Source organism: Trachinotus anak, unplaced genomic scaffold (genome assembly GCF_046630095.1).
Source record: "Trachinotus anak isolate AG129_WGS33_773 ecotype Australia unplaced genomic scaffold, CSIRO_AGI_Tana_v1 ptg000016l, whole genome shotgun sequence".
Classification (NCBI taxonomy): Eukaryota; Metazoa; Chordata; class Actinopteri; order Carangiformes; family Carangidae; genus Trachinotus; species Trachinotus anak.
The window spans coordinates 9,549,292-9,555,291 of NW_027273867.1; the positions used below are offsets into that span (position 1 = coordinate 9,549,292).

Sequence of the window (6,000 nt, forward strand, 5' to 3'; positions counted from 1 at the left end):
TGCAACCCCTTATTCATAAACACACACACAAGAATGCACACACATAAACACACCGCCCACTCGGACCCGCTTAAACACATCCCAGCTGACCTGGACTTGCCCTCAGCATGTGTGAGGACCCCATAACTCTGCAGTGTTTACAGGTACAGCAGGCCCCTGGAGGCAGGCAGGCGGGCAGACTGTGTCTCTGTAGACACACCTGTCCCGTCTGCCAGGAGAAATGACCCCCACACACACAATGTGGTGCTCCTGCCCAGCGGAGGACACGGTGTGAATACCATCTAGCCTGACCTGAGTGTTTGCAGCGTGCTGCTAGTAGACAATGTGGTGGAGGACTTTGTTTCAAATTATGTTCTGAAATAAATTATGCATTCAATGTTTTGGGGGGCAGCTGACTCCAGGTGTCGTTTTCCTACATTTTGAAAGGCCAGGTTATCATTTCCTGAAAAGATCCTGTACTATGGCACGATTTATGTGTGAGCACAGTTGTTGAGTTAAAAGTAGCTGCGAGCTATGCAGCAAGAAGTTTTGAAAAAAAAAAAGTTTTCTTCTGCATTTCGATGTGCAGAGGGTTAATCAAAGCCTTAAATGGCTTCATGCCATTATTATAGGCTTCATGCCACATGATCACAATAATAAGAAAGTTCACATAGTACATAATACATAATGCATCACAGTCCGGAGAACACAGTCAGAAGGAAAAGTTACAGCTCATTGCTATTATTATCTGGCCATAATCCAAAACAATTTAAAAGGCTTCCTAATATGTGTTGCTATGGATGTCTCTCTTTCTCCTCCTCTCACTCTCTGCACTCCATTCGCAGCTTCGCAGCCACACAGCTGACTATAGCAGATAAAGGCGAGGCAGTGCGGGGTTAGGCCACCGGGTTTGGCCAGTGGGCTGGCCATGAGCCCGCCAAGCATGCTGATCGGGTCACTGAGTACGACGCCAACACAGGAAGGAAAACAGTGACAGATCTGAACGTCTTCCAACACAAAAAGCCTGAAGACACGCACTGGTGGACAGTGGAAGTGGTGACCAACATCAATAGTCACAACACAGCCTTCGTGTTTGTCTCAGGATGGACAATTTTTTAAATAACAACGTGCCTCGCTGCACAGTAGTTGTAGGAGTCAATTTTGGTTCTGGGTCCAGACTTTTTGCCTATTTTCTATTTCCTCAACAGCTATCAATTTTATTACTTTTCATGGCTTGAATTCACAGACCAAAGTGCCACTGGTACGTCCTACATAACAATGGAGGCAATTTGTGCTCAGTGCTTAGCAATTTTTGTTGTCACACATTTCATCATCATTGCCATCGGTTACAGAACAACAACCCTTCCACAAGCCCGTTTAGATGAACACACTCTGACAGAGTTAAATGAAACATGTCCTCTCTATGATTTGACAAGAGAATTGCTTATTTGCCACACAGACACGGATGATTAAATAACAGTGAACCGGTAGCCTGCAGTTTAGACTACTTTGTATCTGTTAAAATGGGAGAACCTGGCATAAACGTGTAAGCCATGTAATATTTGAGGGTTCACTGCTTTTCCAGCTGTCTTTCCCAGCATACTGCAGCAAGAAGACTGACAGAGAGCTCACTCAGAGGTTATCTGCTTGCATTCTACCCTGCAATATCTCCCACGTACAAACACACACACACACACACACAAGCAAGAGTGGTTTCGGTGCTGGGCTGTGAAAACAACCTCCTGATTGGTCAGTAGGTCATCACCCAGAATGAGTGCTGCTGGGAAAGTCCTCTCTCCCTCGTAGGGGATGTGTTGGGAAGTGCAGTAGAAGTTGACTGGAATGCAGCAATAATACAGGCGGCTTGGATAGCAAGTGGACAGATGCATATGCATCCATTCATTCCCATACAGATTCATTCATATATGCGTGGTATGGGAGGGAAGAGGGCACACATACAGATGTGTATTTATGCACATAGGCACACACACAAAGTGAACCAAGCCATTTCTACACCATGCACCATTAGGAGTTAGCAGAAGCCAACCTCCAAGAATGACAATGGCAAAGTCCATTTCCGTTGCTAATGGCTCTGCAAGGCTGCGGTCCTTTGAGCTACATGCAAAAATCAGCATGCCGGCGAGCTAACAATGACAATGCTAACATGCTGATGTTAACTAGGCTGCTCATGTTCAGAATCAGTGTCAGAATCTGTTTTTCTGCCATGGAGGTTTTCCATCACACAAAGAATTTGTTTTGTCGTTTTGTTGCAAATGAGTAAACATATTAAGAAGAAAAAAATAGAAACAAAGATAAAACAATCACCATCTTACCTTCATGTGCTAGCATGCTAACATTAATTAATTAGTATAAAGGGCAGCTGATACTGCTAAGTAATGTCAGGGTTGAAGAGTAAGTAAGTACATTTACTTGACTACTGTTCTTAAGTATATTTTTCGAGTGTCTGTACGTGAGTATTTCTTTGGAAACTTAGGACTTTTACTCCACTACACTTTAAAGTCAAATATTGTGCTTTTGACTCCACTACATTTCTATAAAGTACTTGTTACTTTGAAGCAAAGGTTTTGGTCTTTTATTTTATTTAATTTCATTTTCAAAAATGTGATATACCATGCACTGTGTTTGTCACAGGAGAAAAACCAATGACAGCCAACATATTTGCTGTTTACCATGACCAAACTTCATCACTGCCTACAAACATTTGTTGTCCAACTTGGGAAAGCATGTCAAGGTATGTTATGTTTGCAGTAGCGGCCGTTTTTATGCTACTGTTGGTCAAATGAATTATGGCCATTTCTATAGGCTTTGCAGATTTGAAGATGAATCTCTGTTCCAAATTTCATGGCAGTCTATCCAATAGCTGTCAAGACATCGTTCATTAGGACTCATCCTTTGGCGACCATGAATGTCATGGCAATCCATCCAATAATTGTGCAGATATTGTTGTTCAGATATTGGACCAAGTTAGTGGTCCGACTGACAGACCAACAGACAGAATGGATGTTGACACCAGTCAGTATGCTGCCATGTTTTCCTGGAGCTGTTGTTGCCAGATACTGCCAAATACTGTCAGAGCATTTTTGCTGAATGTGTTTTTGACTGTCAGAAGCTTCTATTTACTGTAATTCTGACTTGTCATCATGAACACAGCAACATCTCCACCTACACTCTTGGCTTCTACAACTTTGGATGTACTTCATGCGAGCAAACCACAGAATGCTTTGCAGGCCTGTTAGAATGGAGAACTAAGCGTATATAAAAGTAGCTGAAGATGCCCTGAGGCTTTGATAAGACACTTGAGATATCCATTGACCAGGAGCAAAAAAAACTTGCAAACAAGTGAAGGCAATATCCAAAGCTGTATGATACTGAAGACGAACTGAGACTAGTTTTTACTGGTCCTGCATTCTGGACAGTGTTCAAGGCCTTTGGTTGTGAATGAGAAACAGAGCACAGTTGCAGACTGTGCAGGGAGTGTTGAAGACAAACAATATGTCTACTCAGGGCTGCCTCAAAGTTCCAATGCTGTGGACCCTTTTGGTCCACTTACATAGAGTAACGTGGTAAAGTGAGTTCCTCTCTGATGACGTGAGCAGGTTGGCCCGGGGCCTAAGCTATGCATGGTTGAGTCAGCCTTCAGCAGGCTGACGACCTGCTGCTTTTCTTCAGAAGTGACGTGAGCCCAATGCTCACGTCACTTCTGACCTGAAAAAGCAAAGAGTCAAGTGTGTGACACAGTCTGCTGCATGCTCATAGAACAGGCCAGAACTGGAAGCAGTATATGAAACAGATACTGTATGCCTCCACTGCTACACAGTGCATGTGCAGCCTACAGCAGGTGAAATGAGCAACACTTAATGCGCAGTTAAATTCAAGGACACAAATTTGTAAAATTTTCAGGGTAATATTCCCAAGGGTCTGAAGTGAGAGCAGAACCTGTTACTGCAAGGGGGGGAAATGTGTCCCTAGAGATACTGCAGCTACCTGCAGCTACAAGGGTTTCCAAACTTATTAATGTCTTGGGTCCTTACATCATATTTTTGTTGAAATAACCCTCTGTCGTTTAGGTCAGGGGAGCTGATCAGATATATCAATCTATTCCCCAAATAAGCACCTCACTGGTGAATTAAATACATGCAAAACTGAGCTGTTCCAGATTTTGCAGGGGAGACTGACTCACCAAAAACTCTCAAGAACCCCTCTGGGTGTTTTCGGGGGGTGCACAGACAGGATGCAAAAGCCAGCAAACATAGGAGGGCTGAGTAATGAGGAAGGCAGATGTGTCTCTGGCATTCAGGCTTCCTCCTCAGCATTTTCTTTTCTTTACCAGGTAGAGGAAATAAGTTTTTGGAATTTGCACGCTGATCTCAGATCAGTGCAGCACTATGCTCAGACATTACTTTGCTTGAATGATATGCATGTAGCTGCTCCAAAAAAAAGATTTAAAAAAAAAAACAAAAAAAAAACAGGCTTTTCCATGCCACAGGGGTTGAATGCAAGCCACAAAGATTTACAGTAACAGCTCACACTCATTATGTGTTGTATTAAGGCCTGGCTTAGATATTAAGGAAAAATCAGCATCACTTTTGCCAGCAGCCATACCAACGAGTCCTGGTTTTAAAGTTTTTTTGCAAAGTCCAATAAAGACATTCAGCAATGCTACCATATGCCAAGGCTACTCGGCAGATACAATATAACTTTAATGATCTCCATTGGGAGAAAGTGAGTTTATCGTACTTGTATTTTATGGTATGTTATCTCTCTTAAAATCATAGTGGTGTGCAGTATAACTATGACAACCTCACAGGGACTGCGTGTCTATTGTGCTCAACAATGAATTTACAGCAAATTCGTGGTGTTCATCTACTGTATAATACGCCTGTAATATCCCCATGTGATGTACTGTATTAAGCAGTCTTTGCAAAAGTTACCATAAAGTTTCACTGCAGTGACTTTACAAACTGCAGTCTTTTAACTTGCTAAACTTTTTTTTTTTTTTTTCCCTCCAGTTTTATCCGTTTCAAGCATCGCTGACACGTCCATAAAACTCCATAAAAGCCATACCTTCAACTACTGATCAATCCACAAATTTGCGACCACATTAATCCGTAAGTAAACACGTGGATGTATCCAAGGACCAGATTGGAAATCTTGCGGGACGATGCAAATGCAGTCAAATGTAATCCAGTGTGATTTTTGTCTCCTTGACTGTTTTTTTTTTTTTTTTTTTTTTCCTTGAGGCTTCTTCCACGGAGAAAGGAAAGAAGAAAAGTTACTGCAAGATTGTCCGTGTCCAACTTTTCCCCTCCCCTCTCTCCCTCCCGCCGCTGCACGATCTAAATCCCAAACCTCCCTCTCTCTCTCTCTCTCTCTCTCTCTCTCTCCCTCCCTGTCTCTCTCTCTCTCTCACACCCTCTCTATGCTTTTCCTAAGTCTGTCTCTCGGTTTCTCATTACTTTTTTTCTCTGTCTATCTCTTCCCGCTGTCTATCTCTCTCCTGGTCTCTTTTCAACAACCCTCCGCACTCCCTCTTTCTCCTTCTTTCTCTCCCTACCTTCCTCTGGGAGATCCCTCAGTAAAATGTGTAGTGACATCACCTTGTCCACAGTGCAGGAAAATGAGCCTGGGGCATCTCTTTAATCTCTGTACCAAGCTTTTCCAGGCCTTTACCCTCTACCTCCCACCATCACCCCCCCCCCCCCCCCCCCCCCCCCCCCCTCCCCCCACCGTTTGATTCATGGCTTACTGGAGGCTAAGGAAGACTTGCCTCCATTCTGTCTGGGTGAGGGGACTGTATTAAGACAAGAAATACGAATTACAGTGGCCAGGCTGGCGCATTATTGAGAAGAATTTACTCCATTAAAATTAATGAAGTTACTTATCATACTTACCTCTGATTGACGGCCGGGTCCACAGCTTCTATATTGTTTTATCACTGGGTTTTATTGCATCTGATCCATAAAGTGGCCTCGGTTGCAGCCCCTGACCATTCAGAAACAC

General features: G+C 43.3%; 1 protein-coding gene across 6 annotated transcripts in view; it reads right to left on the reverse strand.

Annotated features, from left to right (window-relative positions):
* The window catches only part of col16a1 (collagen, type XVI, alpha 1), a 67,353-nt gene extending 62,030 nt beyond the window's left edge, over positions 1–5,323 (reverse strand). For all 6 annotated transcript variants that reach the window (XM_071500842.1, XM_071500840.1, XM_071500843.1 and 3 more), the window contains exon 1: positions 5,065–5,323. The gene's annotated coding sequence lies outside the window, so the exon portion shown is untranslated. The remainder of the gene's footprint in view (positions 1–5,064) is intronic.
* Between the last annotated feature and the right edge of the window lie 677 nt (positions 5,324–6,000).